This window comes from Euprymna scolopes, chromosome 32 (genome assembly GCF_053919585.1).
Source record: "Euprymna scolopes isolate OS-2025 chromosome 32, ASM5391958v1, whole genome shotgun sequence".
Classification (NCBI taxonomy): Eukaryota; Metazoa; Mollusca; class Cephalopoda; order Sepiida; family Sepiolidae; genus Euprymna; species Euprymna scolopes.
In genome coordinates, this window is record NC_136513.1 from 79,971,760 (window position 1) to 79,997,934 (window position 26,175).

At 34.4% G+C, this 26,175-nt stretch overlaps 1 protein-coding gene and 1 pseudogene across 1 annotated transcript in view; both read left to right on the forward strand.

Moving 5' to 3' along the window:
• The window catches only part of LOC145256176 (protein MON2 homolog), a 1,437,553-nt gene that overhangs the window by 1,230,707 nt on the left and 180,671 nt on the right, over positions 1–26,175 (forward strand). The window lies entirely within an intron of this gene.
• Positions 1,619–1,735, forward strand: LOC145256727 (5S ribosomal RNA; annotated as a pseudogene).

Consider the following 26,175-nt stretch of genomic DNA (forward strand, 5'->3'; position numbering starts at 1 on the left):
TCGGATGCCATTAAATATTTAAATTGGCATCTGATGGCATTAAATATTCGAATTGACGTCTGATGCCATTAAACATTCGAATTGGCATCTGATGCCATTAAACATTCGAATTGGCGTCTGATGCCATTAAACATTCGAATTGACGTCTGATGCCATTAAACATTCGAATTGACGTCTGATGCCATTAAACATTCGAATTGACGTCTGATGCCATTAAACATTCGAATTGGCGTCTGATGCCATTAAACATTCGAATTGGCGTCTGATGCCATTAAACATTCGAATTGATGTCTGATGCCATTAAACATTCGAATTGGTGTCTGATGCCATTAAACATTCGAATTGGTGTCTGATGCCATTAAACATTCGAATTGGTGTCTGATGCCATTAAACATTCGAATTGGTGTCTGATACCATTAAACATTCGAATTGACGTCTGATGCCATCAAACATTCGAATTGACGTCTGATGCCATCAAACATTCGAATTGACGTCTGATGCCATCAAACATTCGAATTGACGTCTGATGCCATCAAACATTCGAATTGACGTCTGATGCCATCAAACATTCGAATTGACGTCTGATGCCATCAAACATTCGAATTGACGTCTGATGCCATCAAACATTCGAATTGACGTCTGATGCCATCAAACATTCGAATTGACGTCTGATGCCATCAAACATTCGAATTGACGTCTGATGCCATCAAACATTCGAATTGACGTCTGATGCCATCAAACATTCGAATTGACGTCTGATGCCATTAAACATTCCAATTGACATCTGATGCCACTGAAAACGAGTGCAAGCAACAAATAGATTTTTATTGGTTGAAAAAAATTGGAGATAACACATTCCTGTGAAAACTTAACTTTTAAGTGACTAAAAAAGCGAATACCAGTGAAGCAGAAGAAGAAAGATAGTTGCTATTCCAGTCATTTGCGACTACAAGAGTCTCTCCACCCTGGGAGTAACGCACGTTACATATATGCTGGCTTCTGTGAATTCTGAAAAAAAACAAAACTGATTTTTTATATTGTATTGATCGGACCTATTGTTCTCATCTAGAGTGTGATTTTTGCAATATTTTGGTTGTTTTTAATATATGTGCTTCCTCCTTTAGTTGTCTGACCCTCCACGTTGAATCTTTGTCAATAATTGGTGTTTTTGTTTGGGATTTTGGAACGATTTTCATTGATTGAAAATGCTAAAAGTTAACACCTTCCTGTGAAAACTTTCTTGCTTTTGCAAATAAGGAGTAGAAAGAACGAGGGTAAGCTATGCAAGCCATTTGCTTTTTAGCTCACAATTGGAAGATATTGAGAACTTGAAGCGTAAAGATTTTTACTTGATTCAGCACTAAATGACTCGATCGAAATTTTTTTTGGAGTAAAACTAATTTGATTAACAGAATTTTTTCTTAATGGATGGTTAGCAAAGATAAATCTACAAACGAACCTACCATTGATATCCGTTTTTTTTTTTTTTTTTTTTTTTTACTTTGGTTTTAATTTTTGTTTGTGATCTTGCAACTACAATATTTTCAGCCTCCTCCTACTCTCTATAATCCTCCTGTACCTTTTCCCCGTTTTCTTTTTCTTTCTATATGATTGATGCATGTACGGCACAATCACGTTGACACACCGGTTCTCGCCAGATCACCGAAGTTAAGCAATGTTGAGCCTGGCCAGTACCAGATGGGTGACCATTTGGGAAGGCTAGGCGCTGTATGTATATTCTGGGAAGGTTGGACGTGGGGCCAGCACCCTCACCCTGTAAAAAAAAGGAAAAAAAAAACTCCTCGCTACAAAAACATCTACAAAAGTTGTAGATGGCCCATGCCCCTCCAGGGGCTCAAGGGCTATGGATGGATGATTGATCAGGCTGTCTGAAGATACCAATTTCCTGACCTAAAATGCACGAAAAATTGATGTCATTGTTTGTTTTTTTAATCTTTCCCTTTGCAAAATTCAGTTGTCTTCTGCAGTAAAAAAACAAAAACAATAATTTTCTTCTACAAAACAATCAGACCAAACACTACGAATAAATATTTGAAGCGTCAAAGAACTGTAAGCATAAAAACTTTTTCTGAAATTACCGCATTCAACATTAAATAACCCAAAGAGGGTTGATGTGCCGTAAAACAAACCTACTAAATCTTTCTATACCCTTTCTCTCTCATTTTCTCTTCCCTTCCCGCACTTTCACTTTCTCTCTCTCTCTCTCTCTCTCTCTCTCTCTCTCTCTCTCCTCATCTCTAAAAAAGACAAGTACTTCGTCATAAAATCGTACGTAGAGAACGCTAACGAACCATGAATGCTATTGCGTAATTTATTCCTCATTTTCAATGTTTTTCTTTCTTTTTTTATATCATAAAAGCTAGAACATTAATAGAAAGTAAAGAAAAAAAAACATTTGACGCACACGAAAACAATCCGTGTATGTGTGTGTATATATATATATATATATATATATATATATATATATATATACACACACGAGTTTTTCTGTATTTCCTAATGAAACATTGAAGATGCTGAAAAATATCCCTATTTTGGTTATAAATAATTCTGCCATTTTTTTAAATTGAGATGTCAACAGCGTTTATTTGAAATACGTTTTTACACGCATAATTTGGCTCTTTTATTTAGTGGCGTCCGTATTACAACTTTATGTGAGTATGCACACACACATATATATAGGAGGTGCCTTCAATAAGTTTCCAGACCTATTGCACAGGCATTAAAAATTGTTGTAGACTCTTGAAAATTCAGTATGTTATTGCTATACATGTTATGAGCTGACGGACTAATTTTCATGATTTCAGGTTCAAGTGAACAGCTACAGCAGGAATTGGAATACACCCTACTAAAGCCTGATTGTCACAGCTGTTGAATTTCAAAAATGAAATTTGGTCATGAGGACACTTTAGAAGAACAATGTGCAATAAAATTCTGTTTCAAACTCGGAAAAATAGCCAGAGAAACGTGCGGAATGCTTCAGACTGTATTTGGACCATCTTGCATGAACCTAGCATCAGTTTTTGAGTGGCATAACAGATTCAAGGAAGGTGTGGGAGGAGTAAAGAAATGAGAACATCAGGGTTCATTGGCCAAATAAAGAATTTCATGGATAAAGACAGTCATATGTGTATAGAGACAATAAGTGCACAGTTTGATGTCAGTGTGGGAACTGTACACACAATTATTCACGAGGAACTGAAGATGTGGAAGATTGTCTCAAGGGTGTAATTCACAACTCCATCCTTGTCACAGACTATTTGACCAAGATGAGCATTAAGACAGTTCCTCGCCCTCCCTAGAGTCCAGACCTTGCTCCCTGTGACTTTTGGTTATTGCATAAGCTCAAGGAAAACCTTAAAGGCTCTCGTAATGAGACAATTGAGAAGATGAAAGAGGCTGTGATGAGACACTCCCACAAGAGGATTCCATGGGGCCTTCCAGGAGTTGTTGGACCAGTACAACAAGTGCATTGCAGCCGGAGGAGGTTACTCTGAAGGAGACTAGAGTTTTATGCGTGTACTATCACAAAGTGCTCATACAAAAAAAAAAAGTGTAGAAACTTATTGAAGGCTCCTTGAATAATGTACATATATATAGTGTATCTTATATTGACAAAATTATATTGACCGGATTTTAAGAGTGGGACTTAAAATAGCTTTTAAGCTGACGACTCAAACTTTGTTTCAAATTAGCAAATTTTCACTTGTTATTGTTGTACCATGTTACTGGAAATATAATTACATACTTCGCTACAGTTTATTTAAACAAAAAACTTAGTCTGATTGAAACAATCTATCTTATAGCATGTTTATATTTAATCAGATTTTGATATATTCTAGTAATCTATACATTACTATTGTAGTACCTTTAACGTACATATTTATAATCTGGAAACCGTGACGTACGTACGTCACGGTTTCCAGATTATAAATTATTCGATCAGAAGATCCTATTTATTGAAAAGAAGCATAGAAGGTGGTAGTATGGCACAATCACTTTACACACCGGTTCTTGCGAGATCACTGAAGTTAAGCAACGTTGAGGCTAGGCACTGTATGTACCTTCGGGGGGTGGGGATAGAAGGTGGTAACATACTACGAATAATAGTATATAGATACGCTAATTTAATGTTTATCATATGTTATCTTCTTTCTTTTTAATAAATAGGATCTCCTGATCACCGGAGACGCAATGTAAAAAAAAAAAGTTAAAATATACTAATATTGTGGTACCTTTAATGTATCTATGCTCCTAATCACTGGAGATACAATGTAAAAAGAAAAAAATGATGTCGTTTTTGGACCATACGTGAAACTAAAATATACCTTTTATATACCTTTTTGATCTTCTGGCTAGGATCCGAGGGTAGTATCTATTCTGTCTAAAGACGTTATGATAATATTATGGGCTTCCGTTTATGCCGGGCGTCCATACAATGGAAATATGTCACAGACTCATATAAGGATATTGGAGATAACCCATAATAAGATATATTCTGACATTATATTAACCAGATTAGATAAATAATTTTACAGTTTTAACAAAAGGTCTACAATAATATCGCAGAGTTTGTATTCATATTAAACGTCCACAGAGGGCCCAGCAGAAATATATTACATATGTCCTGCTTCCGGCTTGTGGAACACTGTTCTATTGGCCTACTTCCCAGTTGAATAAAACATGGTGACCTTCAAATCCATTGTAAATAAGTTCTGGTTGAGCAGTCCCCATAAATAATCAAATTCTACACAAATTACACCATTAGCGATTACTACACTGCCAACTTAGATTCATTAACTCTTATCCTCGAGTGGTCTTCGAGCCTTGATAAGTTGTGACTCGTAAGAAAAAAGATGTCACTATGGAATTTCCACAGGTCATGTTAATTATCCTATGTAGAGAATTCTATTTAATAACAAATAACCATAGATGGTTGATATGCCATGAACTAAAACCAAACCTATGTGAATTTGCGGTCATATTTTTAAGGCAGATTTAAACGGAATATTACAAAGGATTATTATAGATTATGGAAAACACAACTCTGACTTTCATATCATGTGTGCCAAATGCATTCTTCTGGCATTTGTAAAATAACACCGAAGACAAACTAACTTTTTTCAATTTTATCATGTCGAAGAAAAAAAAAATGTATAAAATTCTGAAGATGGCATCTGTCACCGAAATATTGATTTTAAAACAAATATTTGTGCATAGACATGACAGAAAAGAATAGACACTAAAATATTTTTCCTAAGATTAATATATGCTTATTTATATTTACAGATGAGAATAGTGCTGAAATAACTCATTAAGTATCTCATTAAAATTGCATCTAACAACATTGAAACATGTAATGAACCAAAGGAGCATCAGACCTATCAGAATTTTTGCAAGGATGAATCATGGATCAACATGTAGGTGGTCTTAGTCAACACATGCACAAAAAAAAGGAACTCTTTCAATACCCTTTTTTACTGTTAATATGGTGAGTGTACAATTCACAAGAGAGGACAAAGAGTGCACAAAATGTCATCCAAGTCGCCCCGGGCACTCTGAAAGCTCATTTTGTCTTGTGAAAAGCAATGTTGAAGAGGATTTTTGGTGCAAAGCTTTTGACATTGCAATACAAGCTTGTGTCAGTCCCAGAACAGTTGTCAGATATCCTCACAATCTGAGCTACTATGGTAGAGGTGCAAGAAGGAAGCGTCTTCTTCGATCTGCCAATATCAAGCACAGAAAAGATTGGTCTCGTAAGATGGTGAAGAGACATACCAGTTTTTAGATGAATGTCATTTTCTCTGATGAGTCACGATTTGCATTATTTCCCGACAGTGGAAGGGTATGCATATGGAGGCTTGCTTAGCAAGAGTTTAACTTAAAAAGACTAGCCAATGCTGAAACATGGGGGTTTCTTTGTTATTGTATTGGGGTGCAATTTGGAGTGATGGTCGCTCAGACCAGGTGGAGTGTGAAGGAAACATCAATTCTGCTAAATATGTTTCAATATTACATGAATCCTGGATGATCTTAAACTATATCCAATGGTGAGGCCCCAGCTTGTGGGCTTTGGAGAGTGTGAAAACACCCTTTAATTGCCATTGCTCTCAGGTCCACTCTAACCCGGAGTGGTAGTACATGTTAGGGTCCCAACTATGGGTTAAATAGAAACCGACTTGAAAAAAAAAAAAATATTTTATTAAAAAATTGTTCTTCAAAATCACTGGATTAGGCATTTAATAACCTGAAAAGGGTTGATATGCCATAAAACAAAAACAACCAACCAATCAATATTACACAAAGGACTGCTATCAATATTCTCAGGTGGTAAAATAAACTAAGTTAACTCCCTATTTATGGAAGACGGAGCTTCTTGTCACTCTGCTCGGGCGACACAACATTGGTTGAGCCAAAATGGAATTCATGAACTTCCATGGCTAAGTCGGTTCCAGGATATTAACCCAAATGAAAACCAGAACTTTCGCAAGAAGAAAAGGAAGTCATCTTGTAAGCCTGAAAGCATTTTCGCATCAGACATAGCAAGAAATTCCTTAAGGTGATATTCATCAACTGATCAATACCATGCATGGAAGGGTCATAGCATTTAAAACAGCAACAGAAATGTCAACCAAGTATTAGTTATTCAATTTGTGACCATTTATTTTTGATTTTATTCTATAAACTAGCGGGGGTACCCGGCGTTGCCCGAGTGTTTGTTTCCGGGACGGGGGGGGGGGAGTTTTAAAAAATGTTATGGTAGGTAAGTAGGAAGGATCAAACCCGGAGTCATGAGTAAAAGTAGGAAAATAAAGTGTGAAAAAAAAACAAAAAAAAAAAAAAATATCTGCAACGTTAACAGTTCGGCCACCAAGAAAAGTCCATTCCAGTTGTTTAGGGGAAAAAAAAAACAAAAAAAAAACGACTACGGTAGGTCGGCGCGAACGTGAAAATATAATGTGAATTGTCCAGCACGCTAACCACTACGCCACAGAGCACTACAGCTTAGTTTAGTGATTTTAAATAACTTCACATGAAAGAACTACGAACCCAAACCGGTGTTCTCTTCTCAACTGTTCCTTGTGAACGATCCCCAAACGGTGTTAAGTGGTGGCAGGGGGAGGAGGAATTTATTAGAGAGAAAATATTCTACCACTTCCATCGATCTTAACCGATTTTGGCCGTGACTTCTCACCAGAAAAAGTATAGAAATCTAAGATTATCAAGGAATTTGAGAAATAATAAGACTATAACACACCTCAGATATTGTTCTGCCGTTTGTGCAGATTATATTTGCATGAAATATCTTGGTTTTTAATCCTATTAATGTCAAAATCAGACGGGAAAAAATGAGTTCATTTTATTTATATAGATTATGTTTATTGAAATAAACTACTTCTTTGGGTGTCTATTCTTCTCTGTCATGTCTGTCTATATTTTCATAATATTGTGTTGTAATTTGGCTTATAAACGTATTTTGCACATGTTTTATTTTAAGATTTTTATTTTTATTCCAGGTATGTGAATGGAATTTTCATTGTTTTTTTACATCGCCTAAATATTCTGAAAGGTAAGTTTTTTTTTGTTTTGTTTTTTTCCAGCAATGTTTTTAGTTGTAAAAATGTTTAACTACTACTACTACTGAGGTTACATGAACCTAACTGTGAAAATAACACTCAAGATATGAACAGTAGTCTGATTAATCTAAATAATACGAAGTCTGAGAAAATTTGTGTTTATGATTTTAATACGATGCCTGAGGAATAGGGAGAATATTACATGGATGAGCTGTTTTCAAAACTGTGTCCACACAAATGACCAATTCCGTCCGAGCAGATGGCAATATCAATCGAATAACAAACTCGTTCAAGATTGTGTATCTCTATAATTACAATTTATCTATTTTTCAGTTGTTGAACGTGATCGTTAAATCTCATTTATAAAACTCACTATGTCTGTCTCCACTATTTTCAAACTGCATCTCCTCCATGACTGAAACCCACTGCAGTGTGTTTGCCAGCATGTGAGCACATGCACGGTTTTTCAGTGGAAGGCTTAATAATAATTGGAATAGCTCTTGCAATGTTCACTCTCTAGATGTGGCTATAGGCCTAAATTCGATATGATGTATTTTTTGATGATATGACAGTTTTTTTTAGTAGGTTAGGAAATGTAGTGTTTTCGATTTGTCGTTCTCCCCTAAGTTCAACAAGTTTTAACAATTTAATGAAACCATTTAATGGCAATACATGCATTCACATTATAATTTAATGGCACTTAATACATGCATTCACATTATAATTTAATGGCACTTAATACATGCATTCACATTATAATTTAATGGCACTTAATACATGCATTCACATTATAACGGTATATTACGGCTTGTGCAATCTATGGATCTACATTATTATGGTACGTGACATAAATTATGTTTAAAAACGGTAATTTTGCTTGGAATGTACAACATGTCATTGATCAGAATGTCTGATTAGCAACGTTTGCATCCGTTGCATGTAAGTGTGCAGTAGGTTAATTCTACATATGAAAATCGAATAGACTACACTTGCATAAATGCATGTATTATCACTCGCAGATGCTAAGAAACAATATATAATATGTCTTACAAAAACAAAAACACATCTGTGAAAGAAAGATCCATGAGACGGACCATTTAATTTGTCTGGAATCTACAGTCGATACAGTAATACATAGGTAATACCTAAAATGACATAATTTTTGGTCTTAAAATGCACATCAACTTATACATTAGATCGACTTATACTCTAATATATACGGTAAGCATATTTTATAACTGGACAACATTGAGTGCCCCTTGCTGGTCAGTGCAAATAATCCCAAACTATTTTTATGTGCTTGATTGTTAGTGTCAGCATAAATACACTTATATGGATACAAATGGTTTGCTTGTTTTGTTTTACGGCATATCAATCCTTTTTTGGGTTATTTAATTCCAAGTCCAATAATTTTGGAAGTGGGAAAATGAAAGGGAGAGAGAGCCGTATATCGGTTGGTTTGTTTTACGACACATAAACCCCCTTTGGATTATTTAATGTTGAATCCAATAATTTTAGGAAAAAGATTCTATGCTGAAGGTTCTTTGTATCTTAAAATATTTATTCCTAGTGTTTGGTTTGATTGTTTTGTAGAAGAAAATTATTGGTTTTGTTTTGGATTGATGTTCTCCTGAAAGTTGAAGGTTCAATCCTGAGTGGGGGCGACTGAAAAATACAATTATTAATTACTTAGGACCTCTGTCCAATCATGGCTGATGAAACAAAAGCATGCTACTCCCATGAACTAAATAAAGGCTTCTGTTCGAAATTCTGTGCAGATTCCCGAGTTTGACAGGAACATTTCCGATTTTGACAAGATACACCTGAAGAAGGGCAGAGGTTATATTGACCGAAACGTTAAAATAACACTCAAGATGAGATCAGTATTGGGAAGTATCAAATAAAATGAATGTAAAAGATGATGAAAGAATCGATGAAAATGATTCGATTATTAAATGTAGAGCATTTGAGTTATCAGGGTCAGTTAGAAGGGAAAGAATAAGAAAAAACATGGGAGAAAGTGATAAGGATGGACTTGAAAGGAATTAGAAAGAATCAAAATCTGACCAAAGAGAAAGAGGGATAAATAAAGACCTGGTCAGAGATAGGTTAGTTTAGAAGTCAATTTCTCAAAGCCGTCCAACACATGTCTGCATGTCAAACAAATAAAATTTTAATTTTTGTTTCAACCCAGAATGCCCTTTTTTGAGGAGATGCATTTTACCCCCTTAAAAACAGACTTTATGTCGAACAAACAGCCTATCCTGCCTTAACAAAGTACAAAATAGACTTCGTAGCTTTTCTCTTCCCTGCAGCCTCTCTCCCACAGAAGAGACATTGCAAGCCTGTCTTTGTTTTATCGTTATTTCCATGGCAAGTGCTCATCTCAGCTCCGATCTCTCGTCCCCCCTCGCCAGTCTTTCACGAGAAACACCCGTCTGGCTGAAACTACTGTCAATAATTTTCCCCACTCTTTATCTGTGCCTAAATCAAAACGTAGATTCCCTGAGCAAAGCTTCTTTCTCAGAAGTGCACGACTGTGGAAATCTCTTCCGTTTGCCTGTTTCCCACCTGACTACAACTTGGATGTCTTCAAGTCCAACATAAACAAATTCCTGACAAACCGCCCTCTTAAGTAAGACACTCTATCAAATCTCCAATACTAATGATTACTACAATACTATCTCATTGATTACTGTACACGCAATAACCCTTATCCCTGAGTGGCCTCCGGGCCTTGATAAGTGGTGATCTACATGTAAAAATAACAAAACTTTACATGGAGGAAAGTAAATAAAGCTGGCTAATTTGGAAGTTAATTTCTTAAAGCCGTCTAACACATGCCTGCACGTAAAACATGTTAAGCAATGTAAAAGAAAAATTAAAAAAAAAAAACATGTTAAGCAATGTAAAAGAAAAATTAAAAAAAAAAAACATGTTAAGCAATGTAAAAGAAAAATTAAAAAAAAAAAACATGTTAAGCAATGTAAAAGAAAAATTAAAAAAAAAAAACATGTTAAGCAATGTAAAAGAAAAATTAAAAAAAAAAAACATGTTAAGCAATGTAAAAGAAAAATTAAAAAAAAAAAACATGTTAAGCAATGTAAAAGAAAAATTAAAAAAAAAAAACATGTTAAGCAATGTAAAAGAAAAATTAAAAAAAAAAAACATGTTAAGCAATGTAAAAGAAAAATTAAAAAAAAAAAACATGTTAAGCAATGTAAAAGAAAAATTAAAAAAAAAAAACATGTTAAGCAATGTAAAAGAAAAATTAAAAAAAAAAAACATGTTAAGCAATGTAAAAGAAAAATTAAAAAAAAAAAACATGTTAAGCAATGTAAAAGAAAAATTTTAAAAAAAGAACATGTTAAGCAATGTAAAAGAAAAATTAAAAAAAAAAAACATGTTAAGCAATGTAAAAGAAAAATTAAAAAAAAAAAACATGTTAAGCAATGTAAAAGAAAAATTAAAAAAAACAAACATGTTAAGCAATGTAAAAGAAAAATTAAAAAAAAAACATGTTAAGCAATGTAAAAGAAAAATTAAAAAAAAAAAACATGTTAAGCAATGTAAAAGAAAAATTAAAAAAAAAAAACATGTTAAGCAATGTAAAAGAAAAATTAAAAAAAAAAAACATGTTAAGCAATGTAAAAGAAAAATTAAAAAAAAAAAACATGTTAAGCAATGTAAAAGAAAAATTAAAAAAAAAAAAACATGTTAAGCAATGTAAAAGAAAAATTAAAAAAAAAAAACATGTTAAGCAATGTAAAAGAAAAATTTAAAAAAAAAAACATGTTAAGCAATGTAAAAGAAAAATTAAAAAAAAAAAACATGTTAAGCAATGTAAAAGAAAAATTAAAAAAAAAAAACATGTTAAGCAATGTAAAAGAAAAATTAAAAAAAAAAAACATGTTAAGCAATGTAAAAGAAAAATTAAAAAAAAAAAACATGTTAAGCAATGTAAAAGAAAAATTAAAAAAAAAAAACATGTTAAGCAATGTAAAAGAAAAATTAAAAAAAAAAAACATGTTAAGCAATGTAAAAGAAAAATTAAAAAAAAAACATGTTAAGCAATGTAAAAGAAAAATTAAAAAAAAAAAACATGTTAAGCAATGTAAAAGAAAAATTAAAAAAAAAAAACATGTTAAGCAATGTAAAAGAAAAATTAAAAAAAAAAAACATGTTAAGCAATGTAAAAGAAAAATTAAAAAAAAAAAACATGTTAAGCAATGTAAAAGAAAAATTAAAAAAAAAAAACATGTTAAGCAATGTAAAAGAAAAATTAAAAAAAAAAAACATGTTAAGCAATGTAAAAGAAAAATTTTAAAAAAAGAACATGTTAAGCAATGTAAAAGAAAAATTAAAAAAAAAAAACATGTTAAGCAATGTAAAAGAAAAATTAAAAAAAAAAAACATGTTAAGCAATGTAAAAGAAAAATTAAAAAAAACAAACATGTTAAGCAATGTAAAAGAAAAATTAAAAAAAAAACATGTTAAGCAATGTAAAAGAAAAATTAAAAAAAAAAAACATGTTAAGCAATGTAAAAGAAAAATTAAAAAAAAAAAACATGTTAAGCAATGTAAAAGAAAAATTAAAAAAAAAAAACATGTTAAGCAATGTAAAAGAAAAATTAAAAAAAAAAAACATGTTAAGCAATGTAAAAGAAAAATTAAAAAAAAAAAAACATGTTAAGCAATGTAAAAGAAAAATTTAAAAAAAAAAACATGTTAAGCAATGTAAAAGAAAAATTTAAAAAAAAAAACATGTTAAGCAATGTAAAAGAAAAATTAAAAAAAAAAAACATGTTAAGCAATGTAAAAGAAAAATTAAAAAAAAAAAACATGTTAAGCAATGTAAAAGAAAAATTAAAAAAAAAAACATGTTAAGCAATGTAAAAGAAAAATTAAAAAAAAAAAACATGTTAAGCAATGTAAAAGAAAAATTAAAAAAAAAAAACATGTTAAGCAATGTAAAAGAAAAATTAAAAAAAAAAAAACATGTTAAGCAATGTAAAAGAAAAATTAAAAAAAAAAAACATGTTAAGCAATGTAAAAGAAAAATTAAAAAAAAAAAAAGATGTCGCTTTTGGGCCGTACGTGAAACTAAAATATATCTTTTTGGTCTTCATGCTAGGATCCGAGGGTAGTATCTATTCTGTCTAAAGACGGTATAATGATATCGTGGGGTTTCTGTTCACGCCGGGCATCCATACAATGGAAATATGTCACAGACTTCTATAAGGCTATTGAAGATAAACTGTAATAACCAGAGACAATAAATATAGTTACATCTAAACATCATTGGCAGCAATTTGTGGCAGTTATTGCTCCAGAACCATGACGTATACTTCTATAACATATTTTTGTCAATTTACTTTTGGTTAAATAGACCACTGTGTTTGTCTTGATTATTACCGACCTGCAAGGCCACCATATAAAGCATGAAAAAAAGTGATAAGATGGATTTGAGATGAAGAGGGATAAATAAAGACCTGGCCAGAGATAGGTTAGTTTGGAAGTCGATTTCTGAAAGCCGTCCAACACATGTCTGCATGTAAAACAAATGAAATCTTAATTTTTGTTTCAACCCAGAGTGCCTTTTTTTTTTTGAGGAGATAGATGCATTTTTTTCCTTAAAAACCGACTTTATGCCGAACTTTACGAAGAGGAAAGTAAATAAAAGCTGGCTAATTTGGAAGTTAATTTCTTAAAGCCGTCCAACACATGCCTGCATGTAAAACATATGTTCAGTTGAATATGATGATAGTGATGATCCCTGAAAACAAAGAAAGTGATCAATATTTGTCTATATATATATCCCTGGGGAAAATCCCACTCCTACACTGTTAAACTCCCCCTAGATTCTGGAGCGCCTTCTATTCTAATAGTTTCTTCCCTCAAACTGCTAGACTTTTAGAAGAGGTTAAAAACTCCCAAAGGAAACAATATTTTTGAACGCAGAATGCAAATCTATATATCTATAAAAGTGAACGTTTCTCTCTGTGTGTCTGTGTACATTTCCCTACATAATAACTTTGTCAATTTTAAGTCTACAGACTCGAAATTTGATATACGGGGTACTGAGATTTGGGAAAATCTTTGTAATCCGTTTTCGGACAGAAATTTGGCTGTTAAGGGGTCAAATTTAGACGATTTGACCTTTGAGAACTCTATCAAACTCCTCTGCCAATTTTGGGTCTAAACACTTGAAATTTTAGATATAGATTCCTTGGACATGGATCTAACTTAATAACTTGATTTAAGCCCCAAACAATAAATGTTAAGGGGTCATAATAGGGGTCAAAGGAAAAAAATTTGTCTGCTTTTTTTTTTTTTTTTCTCAACATACACCTCCAAACATCTGGGCAACGCTGGGCTGAAATGCTAGTTTTAAATATTCGTGAGTACTATTCCGCTGAAACTGAAGCAGAAACAAAAGATTAAATTATCTTTCCAATCAGACCTTATAGCAGAACGGTTAGCTGTACTTGGCTTGCGAGTGGAAAAAAAAACCTTTAACTAATTGAAATCTCTGGAAAGAGAACCCAACAAAAGAGGAAGATCTTCATAGATTTAGCAATTTGGGGTGGGGCGGTACTTTTTCACTTTTTTTAAACCAATAATCATTTTTTTGTTTTTTTTCTTTTATTATTCATCCCAAACAATGCACAGGGCCACTTTGACATAAGGGACTACTATTTGGGACCATATTTCGTCAGTTGATCCTCATTCAATCCTGGGCAACGTCAGGTCTCCCTGCTAGTTCAACCTAAACAAGACATATTGAATCTAAGGGGCTACTATTTAGGACCATATCTACAAGGCACATAGGAGTTGAACAGAGAGATCTCTGTCCATATTATACTTGAGCTTCTACATGTCGGTACAGTCAGAGAGCAGGAGATTGAGAGGGAATTCCAAACTTAGCAGTTCGAGGGAAGATAGTATTAGAGTAGAAGGTTTTCTGGCATCTGGGGGGTCTCTACAGTGTAGGGGTGGGATTTTGCTGCTTGTCATGTTAGTTGAGAGTATTCATAAGTTGAGGGGGCACAAGTACTACAAGTTCGTCAGAACACATTCCATTAATATACTTGTAAAACAGACACATTTCGGCGATAGGATAGGGGTTGGAGTTTGCTTGATAGTGCGGGACTTCTTAGGTTGGAGACTAGTTTTTGGACCATGTCTAAGAGCACGAGACTAGCCGTAGATGCATCAGTGCAGGTGTGGCAACAATACTTCATGCATGGGTGAATGGTGGCAATGATATTATAAAGCAAACATATTCAAAATTTTAAGCTGTGGATATATCTGCTCCTCCTGTTACATGCTCATCCCATGGCTTGGTCATTTGCATTTGGTCATGTGTGAGTGACTTAAACCCACTCACTTGTATATCCCCATCAGGTTAGATGATGATGATGTTAGGTTTTTGCAGTTCTTGAAGGGGGGTGGGGTCAACATCCTCCTACATGCAATGGTGGCTGTGTAAAGATATAGGATAATCTCAGGTGTGCGTGATTTTCTTTGCAGCAGCGTGGCAATGTCTTCAATGTATTTGTTCCAATTCATGTTGCCTATGAATGTTATTTAGACGTAAACCTGTCGTAATAACTTTCGTTGTAAATCAACAAAAAGAAACAAATTATTTCACTTGCAAATGTGCACAGATGAGGGATGGCAGCAAGTGACATAGCAATGCTGAAATAGAATTTGACACAGCTGATATTGAGCTCTAGGATTGAGTTCATTTTCATAATCAATTGTGACAAGTCTCCTGTTAATGGTGGCTTGGGGTTAAAATTAATCATAACAATGACAATTCATAATAACAAGTCTATAATCCTTTGCAAAAAAGAAATTGATTTTGAAATTTTAAAAATGGTCAAGAAAGTCTTATAGTTTGCTTGAAACATTGTGTGTAAGATATAAACCATTACGTTATTGGAAGCCTTGACAAAGAACCTTTTCAAACAGCTATAAATATAAAGGTCAAAATGTGTGTATGTTGGTATGTCTCTCAAAAAATTTTAACAGCGGCAACGAATCCTTATGAGATCAGTATCCTTTTTAAGCTTCACCCGCTGGATAACAAATATCGAAAAATTAGTCAAAAACATTAATACCTTTACCCTTCACTGGGCAGTTTTCTACAAGGAGGGGTCGCTTTTTTTTTTCTTTTTTTTTTTTTTTGCATCACCATTTCTGCAAGTCATCACATTGGTTGGATTGACTTCACTTAATTTCAACATTCTGAACTTCCGAGCGGACGATGGAGACATTGGCAAACACATCACATTTTTTTTTTCCCTCCCTTGCATTACGGGTTCGAGCCTGCCTGCCTGCCTACTACCACTTTTTTTTCTCTCTTCATCCAAACTACCTACTGTTGTTTCGTCTCCTGCTCCCCCTGCCGGCCCTGTCGGCGGGGCATTAGAATATGCCGACTGCCCCCCTGCAGAGGGTAAAACTCCCTCAATGGGGGTCCTGGATATGATCTTAAACTATATCCAGTGGTAAGACCCCAGCTTGTGGGCTTTGGGGAGTGTGGAGTCACCCTTTTATTGCCATTGCTCCCAGGTCCACTCTGATCCGGATTGGTAGTACCTGTTAGGGTTAGGGTTATATCTTAATATTGATCTCCGGCCCTGTCGGTGGGGCATTAGAATACGCCGACTGCCCCCCTGCAGAGGGTAAAAGTCCCTCAATGGGGGTCCTGGATATGACCTTAAACTATATCCAGTGGTAAGGCCCCAGCTTGTGGGCTTTGGGGAGTGTGGAGCCACCCTTTAATTACCATTGCTCCCAGGTCCACTCTGACCCAGAGTGGTAGTACCTGTTAGGGTCCCAACTATGGGTTAAATAGAAACCGTGAAAACAACAAATATACTCTATTAAAAAAAATTTTCTTCAAAATCTTTGGATTCGGCATTAAATAACCCGAAAAGGGTTGATATGCCGTAAAACAAAAACAACCAACCATCCTCCCCCTGCTACTACCCATTTATTTTTTAATCCTTCCCCACTGGGGTTCCTTACTCGACCCAAGCAATGACGGGGAACCCCATGACACTACCACTTTTTTTTTAACACCTTTCTTCCCCACCCCCTGGGTCTTTAATACACCTCCACACACCTGGGCAACGCCAGGTATCCCCGCTAATCTATAATATAAATCTCAACCGTCTGTGTTTGTATGTCTGCTAATAACTTTTGTCATCCACATCGAAGCAGCATGAACATGGTATCGTTAGAAAGAGATATCTCTGGGACGCATAATATCGAAAAACTAGAAAAAGTCGTCAATTATTTTACATAGAAAGGTCGATTTGTTTGAAGGGGGGGGGGTAAGGTAAAACATTGGTTTTGACGCTGTTTGTTAATCACACATGCGCGAACAGTCAATTCGTTTATATATTATTCCTTAGTTGGAATTCATTTTTGAGATGAGCATTATATATATTAATTTATTTTTATTTCGGACTATTATTCTCATCTTTATTAGTTGTTGTTTTTCATCTTTTTTATTGGTTTGTTTATTCACAACGTTTCGGCCAACTATTCCTCTGGCCTTCGTCAGGTGGTAATCGCGATGGATAGGAACTTCAAATCTCCTAACTGCATTCTCAGCCATCACTGCCATTCGTAGTTGTTGCCGTCTCACCACATTTTTTGGCCAAGTAAACCTCTGGCACGCTTTGGGTGGGATTGAAACTGCTATCTTCAGACAATGTTCATCTGGAACTGTAAAGATTCAACGTCTCTATCAACTGCGCCACGGGCCCTGAAGGGCAATCAAGGTTGGATTCTTTGATCTTATAAATCCACGTTTATTTATTATCTGATCTTCCATAGGCGGGTCCGTACCGATTGGTATATATATTATTCCTTCATTGGAGATTCGAAGTTCCTATTCGTCGCGGTTACCACCTGACGAAGGCCGGAGGAATAGTTGGCCGAAACGTTGTGAATAAACAAACCAATAGAAAAGATGAAAAACAACAACTAATAAAGATGAGAATAATAGTCCGAAATAAAAATAAATTAATAGTCAATTCGTTGTTCCATTTTAAATAGGTAAATTTGCAGCGTCATAACATGTGTCGTCGTAGTTGAATCGATAATGTGTTTGCATACAAACTTGTGCAAGTTTGCACCTATTACGTGGCATTTTCTTTTTTTTTTTTCTCTATCCTATCTTTTAAAATTCTCTATTTTCTTATGCATACCCACCACGCGGCATTTTATTTTTAATAACACAATAAGATGGCACCCAAGTCCCTTTTTTTTATTTAACCGTATTTTACGACGAAGCAACGCCCCCCCCCCCCACCCGCTAGTCTATTATATAAAGGGCAGTTGTGTGTATGTGTACGTCCAGCTAAAAATGAAAAACTTCAAAACAAACATCCACAAATTACAGTTCTAAATTTTTGGAAATGAGCGATGATTGTATTCTTTGGATTAATCTGAGTAATATTCTCGTTTTGAGTGTTATTTGTGCAACGTTTCGGTTAGTGTAACCTTCGACCTTCCTCAGGTGTATAAGTCATCAAATTTGATAAAGGAAAGAGGGAGGTAACCCTACACTTCCGAGGTTTTGTATTTTTGTTCTAGTTGATTTACAAAAAAGTTTTGAAATTGATAAAAAAAATATCAAGCAAAACACTAACGCAAGGGCTAGTAACCTATGGTCTGTAGGCTGGATCTGGTCCACGAAGGCATTTTGACCGGCCTGGGAGTTTGATTACCAATGACTATTTTTAACATGAGAGACGAGTATTTCAAATTCAACAAAAGGTCTGCTGTTATCTTCCACCCAAGCAAATTTGAATGCTATGACCGAAAAAATATGATCAAAACTCAATCATCTCTTTCTTGTATAAAAGAAATAAAGAATAAACATTAAATAAAATCTGAGAGCTGAATCGACCAACCAACTGGCAACAGACATTAGTCGGGAACAGTTTCAAAAAGACAATGTTGTCTCAGTTGGCTTTCTATTTTATTCTTTTAACAGCGCACCTGTCATCGTTTACCCTTGCCACCTACTCTAATATGTAAAATTTAGAAAAAAGATTAATTTTTTGGATCAAATAGATATCGCTATCACTTAATGTCATCAAGAATTAAACAGATTTTTTTAATGTTATCAGGAAACGTGTCAGCACTGGATTTAATTTATTGTTTCTTAACTTTTTATCTACAAAGAAATGGATGGGGTGGGGAGAAGCTTGGTTTTAATAGTACTCTTTTTTTTTTCTTACAAAGGAGTCACCATGTATCAAAAGGCTACTCAAGGATAAAGCTTAATAGGTGTATGGTAGTCACCAGGACAACTGTAGTAATCGTTATTAGTGGGAATTTGATATAATTTTATTATTGCAGGGAACGGCTCAGCAAGAATTTATTTACATTGGACTTGAAGACAACTATATCGTAGTCAACTGGAAAACAGGCCAGCCGAATAGAATTCCACAGACGGGCAGTTCTAGGAAAAGTTCATGGAATCCATCCATCTTTAGATTAAGGCACAGATAGATAGTTGAGGAAATTGTTGATAGTGGTTGTAGCTAGATGAGTGCTGTTTGTGAAGGCTTGACAAGGGAGAGGCATATATTAGAGCTCAGACGAACAATTGCTGCAAAAGAAGTTTCAGGAAGAGTAAAGGGCATCTCCTACCAGGTTTTGAAGTCGGTTTTGAACACTATCAAAGCAGAATAGGGAGCTCCGAGCAAAACATCCTTAATTTTATTTGGTGTTTTCAGTAGTGCTCTGGATGGTTGCAGAGTTAAAAAGTTTTTTCACTCCTTACTTAAAAATAGAAACGAATGTCTCTTTTGATTGGTTGGTTGTTTTTGTTTTATGGCATATCAACCCTTTTCAGGTTATTTAATGTCAAATCCAGTGATTTTGAAGAACAATTTTTTAATAGAATATATTTTTTTTTTCAAGACAGTTTCTATTTAACTCATAACAGGTACTACCACTCCAGGTCAGAGTGGACCTGGAAGCAATGGGGCCTCACCATCGGATATAGTTTAAGATCATATCCAGGACCTGTCTCTTTTGAAGTGGGGTGGGGAAATAAACTTCACATTATTTAACATCTATTTAGTTTTGTTTTATGTCCCCAGGCTACACCAAATAGCCCTGCTAATCTACAATACTTCAAACTTTGGGAACTTTGAAATTTGTGATTCGATTTATGTTCTGCTTTCTTGTATTTTTTTTTTTAAATTATTTTTTTCTTATGTCTGTGTTCATTAAGCCATTCCTTTTGATCTGTTTGCGGGCTCTCCATTTGTTCCGGTTCCGATCCCTAGCATTGCGAAGAGCCGTCATGGAATGCGGAGGCTGGTTAAGCAGAGTTCAATAGATAACAACGCTGCTATAATTAATCGTTCATAAAACATGATTGTCAGACGAGAACATGGTAAGCGTAGAAAAGAGCTTACAAAAGAGTTAAACATGGTTGCACAAAATAAATAACTACAGCAATCGTATCAACTGTTTGGAAAATTATCAGTAGACCGGAACTAAAGCAAAACCAAGCATCCCTTACTTGCTTAAAAAAGAAAAAAAAAGAAGAAAAAAAAACATCTGTTGTTATTATTGTTGTTACTCACTAGGAGTTCTTGCACTGATTTCTTTTGTCATTCTCTAACTTTTCTAATTCTGCTGCTACTAATACATTCTCCTCTTTCTTCTTTGTTTATGTCATTTATTTATACCATCCTCTTATTCTTCTCTCATTCTGCTGCTGCTAATACTGCTCCTCTTTTTTCTTTGTTATTTATTTATGCATCCACTTGCCCTCCAACTCTCATTCTGCTGCTACTAATACTATTCTTCTTTCTTTGTTATTTATTTATACCATCCTCTTAGTCTCCTCCTTTCATTTAGATGCTGCTAACACTCCTCCTCTTTTTTCTTTGTTTATGTCATTTATTTATGCCATCCTCTTACATTCCTCCTTAGATTCTGCTGTTACTAATACAACTCCTCTTTCTATTTTGTTTATATCATTTATTTATGCCAACCACTTACTCTCCTCCTCTAATTCTGTTGCTGCTAATGCTATTCCTTTTTCTTCTTTATTTATGTCATTTATTTATTTTGATAATCTTTCCTTCTCCCATTCTACTGGCGCTGGTACTATTTCCCTTTTCTTTATTTACTTTATTCATGTCATTCTCTTCTTCCCCTACATTTCTGATGCTGATACTACCGCTATCTACCACTTACGCCATCATCCTTCCACTCATAATATAAATATTTAACTAAGCAAGCAAGATCAGTTTTAATATTCTGCTAGATGTATCCGTGACCCATTGGGTCACAACTACTATCACTATCCTACTTTGATGCTATTCACAAATGGTAACATCAGAAAAAAGAAACAACCTTAGTAGAACTCATTCTAAATGGAAAGTAGCAACCTTAGTTGAAGTTAGTGTTTCTAATATTGCTGGCTTAAACAGAAGATAACGAAATATCAAGGTCTTGTGTACGGCATAAAAAGAAACCGGAATCTTAGGAAGATCGTTCATTCAAGTAATTATAGGGGCGACCGGACTCATGAAAAAGAATTTCAAGAACTACCTGGCAAATATACCCGATGAATCAATGCAAGAGATACAAACAATTGTCATTTAAAGAGGCAGTTAGAATCTTAAAAAGATCTCTCGGTTGGAATGTATGAGATAGTTGGTGAATGTCTGGAATACAGTAGAGCAAAATAAATTGAAAATACAAATTAAGACCTTCTTGCAGAATTAAAAATCAGAATTTTTTTTTTATACAGGCATCACCACATTATCAAGGCCAAGAGGCCACTCGAGGATAAGGGTTAAAGAGTGTACAGTAGAAATTGGACAATATAGTAATCATTAGTAATGGAAATTCGGTAAATTTGTTAACTTATATGGAACGGCTCATCAAAAACTTGTTTACGTTAGACTTGAAGACAACCATATTGTAGTCAGCCGGAAAGAAGGAAAACGGAAGACAATTCCATAGGCGTGCAGTTCTAAGAAAGAAGCTTTGTTCATGGAATCTACGTTTTGGTTTAGGCACAGATAAAGAGTGGGGGGGAATTATTGATAGTGTTTTCAGCTAGACGAGTGTTTCTTGTGAAAGTTTGGCGAGGGGGGGACCATAGACTGAAGCTCAGTCGAACACTTTCCATGAAAATAACGATACATCAGAGACAAACTCACAACATCTCTTCTGTGAGATAGAAGTTACTGGGAGTTCTTATATAGGTTTCTATCAGTGACTGTTCACTGATATTAATCGGTAGAGTTCCATTGAGACTGACAAGTCAATAATATTTTCGGCATTCTTCAACTCTTTCAATAATCATGAATGAGAAATGAAGAAAAACAAACTGTAGATTATTTGTGTCCTCTGTAATTAGTCGAGCAAGAAACTGTGAGATGCTACAAAATGTTGAGTTGAGGCCAAGTTACTTTCGATGACTACCATTGCATAATGAAGTTTCAGGTATGCTATAAAAAATTTTGTTTTTAATTTCCTCACTTTGGAATAATGATAATAATAATCTTCATGTTCTTCTGGTTCATTTGAAGTTTTATTTTATATATTTTGATCTAATATCGATCTTTAAAAAATAAAAAAAAATCTTTTTAAATTTGTGTCCTCTGTAATTATAAAATGGTGATATTTTTTAATGAATAAATAGTTGTAGAGATATTTATTATCACCAGTTTCTTTTATTTATTTACTTCATTTTATGTGTGTATGGTTGTTTGTTTTTGTTTTTTTTTCGCATTGGACTTTCCGTTGTAATAGAAACTTTTCTTTTATTTATTTACTTTATTTTTTGTATATATATATATATATATATATATATATATTATTTTTTTTCCACACTGAATTTTTCATTGTGATGGAAATTTTTTCTCTAAAATTTTGACATGTAGAGACATTTTTTTTTTTTTTTTTTTTTTTGAAAATGTGATCATAGAAAAAGCAAAAACAAACAAAAATATTTAAAATTTCCCAAGTGGCATCTTCTAGTATTCTTTAACGTGAGAACAACAATAAATAAATAAATAAATGACAGGTGGAAAAGAAAAATGGAAAAATGGGGGAAAATATAAAAAGGAAGGAAAAAAAGAATAAAAAAATAAATAAAAGAAAGAATGGATATTCTTAAAGTGGACATTTTCAAATATTTTTCAATGTAAGAACAAAAAATAAAATAAAGAAATAAGACAGACGTAAACAAGAAAAGATAAAAATAAGAGTAAAAAAAAAAAGATAACAACCAAACAAACAGGTATCCTTAAGATTTATCTGTTTCACATATTTTTGGTTTTGCTGCTGCAATCTCTGGCTTTCAGAAGTTCGCTTTTACAGATTAGCCGAAGTATCCATCAACACTGGGTTTCTTGGACGTTTCTGCCGATCACCAACAATGGGTGACGTCAATTAACGCATTAGCGGCTAAATTAAATGAAGCATTTAGATATAAATGTAGATTTTTTTTTTTTTGAGCATCCCATTAATAGGATGCTGGCAGGTAATGGGTTAATAAATATTTCACAAATCTTACTTTCCTTTGAGTGTTTTTAAGAGATTTTAAGGGTCATAATAAGATCACGACTTCAGATTTGAAAATATTCATTACATTTGATTTTGGTAAAAAATTTCTGGCAGATCTGATTTCTTGAGATAAGGATTGATTATTGGAATCTTTTGGTCAAACTTGGGTATCTTCACTGTATTTTGGGTGTTGCCTGCACTGAAGATAAAACCTTCAGCCTCCAGAAGAGTATAACTTTTACAACTGAATAATACTTAGTACTTTATCCACTGCGCAGTGGATAGAGACACCTAAAATACAATTGCAAATTACTTAGGACTTCTATCCAGTCATGGCTGATGGAACAAGAGCATGGTTCCGTTTGAAATTCCGAGCAGATTGCCAAGTTCAACAGAAAGATTTCTGAGTTCGACAAGATACACCCGAAGAAGGTCGGAGGTTACATCGACCAAAACGTTGTGCAAATGACATTCGCTACAACTATATATCTACAATGCAGAGCTGGTAAATCTGACATCGTAACATGGGATAAGAAAGTAACAACCCTAGTTAAAGTCAGTGCTCCTAATGATGCTGGATTTAATAGAAATGAGAGGGTAACCGAATACCAAGGTCTTATATACTGCATGTAGAAGAAACTGAAATCTTAGGAAGATCCCCCATCATTCTAGTAATCATAGGAACAGCCGGGTTCATTAAAAGGGATTTTAAAACTACCTAGTGAATATACCCGGTGAACCAGGGGCAGAGGCAGATATATTCTTTTTTAACATTGCTTTGGACATTTTTCTCTAAAATTAATTCTTTTGAGGGTCATTAACTTAATACCAAGGTCTTATATACATGGAAACGCAACCTGACCTTCTGATCAGTAATTCTATGATATGTCTTGTAGACCCAATGCTTACGAATACTACAAAAATTTTCAACCCTAACTTCCTTCCTGCAATTAATGCTGAATATATTCTTGGGCCTATCTCGTAAAATTTAAAGTTATAAGATGTATAAATTAAGAATAAGAAGTCAGGTTATAGATTTTCTTATTCAATCCCGGGCAATTTCGAATCTTCTGGCTAGTTCCTTTTTTTTTTTTAATCATATGAATTCTAAGATTCTGTTGTTGGTATTGGTATCCCTAATATTTATATACTAGGGTAATCATGTTGACACACCGGTTCCCACTGGATCACCAAAGTTAAGCAACAATGAGCCTGGCTAGTACCAGATGGGTTACCATTTAGGACTTCCAGGTGTTGTATGTACCTTCTATTTATCTTGGCATTGTTTCCAGTCGTCCTGGACTTCTGCTTGCCACTGGAATCAAGCAGTGCTGATTCAGGAAAGGTGTGGTTGGAGATTGCGCAACCTTTGCCACACAATTACACTTGCAGCTGCCCTACTTAGGGTATCCTTTATCTTTCAAGTGAACGGAAGCATCATCATCATCATCTACAATATAAATCTCACCTGTCTGTTTAAATGTATGTATGTATGTCTGCCTAAAACTTTCAACAGAGGGGACGGATTTTCAGTGATCAGTATTGTTTTGAAGCTCGACCCTTCGGATGACAAATATTGAAAAATTGGCTAAAAGCATTAATTCCTTCACCGTTAACTGGCCACTTTTCTACAGGGAACCCATGCTTTTTTCACCGATATTTTCAAAAGTCATCCCCTCTTTTCGATTGACTAGCCTTAATTTAAACCTTCGCCACTTCTGGTTTGGCGATGATCGCAACGACAAAGACATCAGGTCTTTTTTTTTTCACATTCTTTTCGTCCTTCATGGTGAGTCTGCTCGCCTATTACAACTTTTTTTTCTTTTGCTCAACACATACCTGCAAACATCCGGGCAATGCTGGGCACCCAGGCTAGTCAAATATATTGTAGGAATTCTTTCTATAAAGATATTGAGTACTTACGAGAGGGATCACGAGAAGGTTGCTAGCATCCTGTAGTATTGGGAATCCCAGCTTAAATGCTATCTAGGTAGTTTGTAGAAATAGTAAGTTATGTAAGTATATTTTCGATTCCCGTCAGCGAGTTTAATGGGGTCACAGAAGGTTAGGATTGACAGGTATCAACCTAGATAGAATGCACCGAAAATTAGGGGTGACGGAAATTGTGGTTGTAGGCTTCCAGTTGACGGACACAGGAGAGAGTTGGTTTGGCCTGCAAATGGAACAGACAAGAGATTAGGGTCTCTCCGCAGCAACCAGGGTCCATGATAGGCTAATAATAAAAAGAATTGGAGCTTCAAATCCATCTTGTGTTATCAATGCGTCTGTCTGCAGCAGTGACCACTCCCCATGAGATGGCAGACCAGCGACCAGAAGATGTCATCCGCTGGACAAGGCAAGCAGGTATGTATGCATGACATTATTTGCGATACACGTCGAGACCTTTCAAGGCAAGAAATAAGAGCACACACACACTTAAGAACAGATATGTAAGAACAGACAAACTTTAAAAGTACCCTTAAAAGTAAAAGCAATCGTAAAAAGTAAAGTAAACGAACAAATAAATAATAAATAAACGGAAGGACGCAAAAACCATTTCGGAACAATCCTACGTGAAAGTGATTTTTATGGAATGAAATGGATTCGAACTTGGAACATTCAGGTTGTTGGTCCGTGTTGTTAACCATTTGACTATTGTCACCTCTATTCCTGTTGGTGAAAGTGTAAAATAGCAGATGCTGAACGTTGGAAATTTCGATTTTGTTATTAAAAATGACTTTTCCACATGATGATGAAAAAAAAAAAGAAAGAAGCCAAACAAGAAATTGACATCTTGTCACCTCCAGGCCTAATTAAATTCTTCTGCAATTTACGCAGGTATAAAATTCAAGTTGGGTTCGATGCATTAAGGAATATTTTAGACTATAGATTTTTTACTTTTAAAATAAAATAAAAAAATAACTATAAATTAACATTTCAGCTCCTTTAATTTTAAATTTTATTTATTGTGGACTACTTTCCTCATCTAAGTTGCTTCACTAAA